Here is a 2,434-nt window from a genome sequence, read left to right on the forward strand (position 1 = left end):
TTCTTCCTTTTCTTGTTCTTATCTTCATTACCATTAGTATTATTATCATTGTTCTTCTTATTATTATCATATTACTGATAATAATACTAATAACATTAATAATAAATAATAGTAATAATAATAATGATAGTAATGGTAATAAGGCTTATTCTGATAACGATTATTGTAATAATAAGGATAATAATAATAATAATAATAATAACAATAATAATAATAATAATAATAATAGTACTACTAATGATAACAATAATGATGATAATAATAATAATGATAACGACAACAACAACAACAATAATGATAATATTAATTATAATAATAATAATAATATTAATAACAATAATAATGATAACAAAACAACAACAACAACAAAACAACAACAACAACAACAATAATAATAATAATAATAATAATAATAATAATAATAATAATAATAATAATAATAACAACAACATCAGCAACAACAACAACAATAATAATAGTAATACAAATAATAATGAGAATGATGACAACAGCATTACCCTGACGAGCAAGCCTTCCTGCGTTCGCCTCCGCCGCCGCGATCAGCTGGTCGCTCTCCATCCTCAGCGCCAGAACGTCACAAGCGCCATGAACTTGATCTCTGTTATTTCTGGGATTCAGTTTATATCATTATCATTGCCTGGTAACGTTGCCATTATTAGTCTCATTATCATTGTGTTGGTTAATTACTATGTTTATCGTCCTGATCATCATCATTATTATCGTTATAATTTTTCATTTCTAATTATTAATATCAAGACAACAGTTATCATATATACTGTTTTGATTTTAATTATTCTACAGAAAAGCAAAGAAAAGAAACGAAACGAAAACAAGAAAACGGAGAAAAAGAAAAGAGAGAAAAGAAAGAGAGAAGAAAAGCAGGAATAAAAAGAAAAGAAAATGATGAAAATCTGAGAAGTGCACCGAGAGAGAGATCGAAAGGCAGAGATGTTTAAAACTGCTATTAAAATCTGCCTAGATCCTCACACATACTTTCTTTCCGGCCTCTCAGAATGTTCGTCTTGCTTACTGATAATTAATCAAGGCTGCAGCAAAGTGTAGGTCACTTGTTATATAAAGGCAACATATTAAAATCTGTCCGTGGTTTCCCAGAAAAATTCGGGGTCATTAATAATAGTTATAGCATTAGTAATTAATAATTAATAGAACACTGATAATTAATAATTTGCCCATCCTTTTGTGATGAAACAAAAACAAAATATTGTAAAGAGAATAGAAAGAACACTTGCCTAATTGCTTCCGTTTCATGCGATTTTACTTAATACTATTCCATTATTTTAACCGCCTTAAAAAAAAAAAAAAAAAAAAAAGTGAAACAGAGTGAAAAGGTTACAGAGTACACTTCTATGGACACTCCACCTACAGGATTTATAGCAGAAGTTTGTCTCACTATTTCTATCATTATTCTTTTCATTGCCATTTCCTTTTTCTTCTTCGCACCAGAGCTGAGTGGGCTAAAAGGTCACCGAGTACTCTCTCAGTCGCCCCGGCCACAAAAATACTAGCAGACATCTCACTAATCAGCCGATATATGCATTTGGTGTGTAGCTTTGGTGTGTTGCTTACTTTGCAGTCTTCCAGTCTCGCGCTCCCGTACCTTAACAAAAGGAAAGTAGAATTAAAATAATTTCCTGATTAGTTATCGTTATTTGATCAATTACTCTTTAATCATTTTAATCAGTGTACGTGGCTTTGAATTCGAAGCCAGTATGTTAGAAATGCGTGTTGTCTTGTTGCCTGAATTACCTTCTCTTTTTGACCTTCGTTAAAGCCTCGTGGCCATTTATGACCCTTCTCCTCTTCCTATCTCCTAACAACATCCTCAACTCTACCATTCCTTTTAATTTTGTTCCACTGCGTCAATATAAATCATCCGAAATCGCCCTTTCTCTCTTGACAACCCAAACACAGTCGCCAACCTTGAAAATGTGTCCTAATCTCTTCGGTTTGTTTACCAGTTTGACTCGTTGCCGAATACACCCGCTCGCATGTGGCAGCAGCGGAGGGTGCCAGCAGCCCTGCCAGCAACGCCTTTGCTCGGAGCGGTTGCAAATCATTCTTTTGCCATTTGTGATCAATACCTTCATTGCAGACCCGGACAACAACGATGAGTTACGTCAATATTCATAATATTCATTTATTCGAACACAGTTCTGACTTTAACCCAGCTCTATGAGCGCTTCTTTACCCTGCTTAAAAACTACCTCGGAACACATATGTTTCTTGAGAGGTTCAACAAAACACTAGTAGGTAACACGGACCCAGGGTACACCCATTCCTCGTTTTCTATACGTCGCGAAGAAAAAAAAAAAAACACTAACCAGCAACCCCGGGACGGGAGACACCCACTCCCGTTTTCTATGCGTCGACCCGGCTTCACCTGCCTCAGTTG

General features: G+C 34.6%; 1 protein-coding gene across 1 annotated transcript in view; it reads left to right on the top strand.

Annotated features, from left to right (window-relative positions):
• The first annotated feature begins 2,378 nt into the window (after positions 1–2,378).
• LOC125041131 (monocarboxylate transporter 3-like) overlaps positions 2,379–2,434 on the top strand; it is a 62,247-nt gene continuing 62,191 nt past the window's right edge. Inside the window, exon 1 of the mRNA XM_047635910.1 lies at positions 2,379–2,434. This exon is cut by the window's right edge and continues 32 nt beyond it. The gene's annotated coding sequence lies outside the window, so the exon portion shown is untranslated.

This window comes from Penaeus chinensis, chromosome 30, assembly GCF_019202785.1.
Source record: "Penaeus chinensis breed Huanghai No. 1 chromosome 30, ASM1920278v2, whole genome shotgun sequence".
Taxonomy (NCBI): Eukaryota; Metazoa; Arthropoda; class Malacostraca; order Decapoda; family Penaeidae; genus Penaeus; species Penaeus chinensis.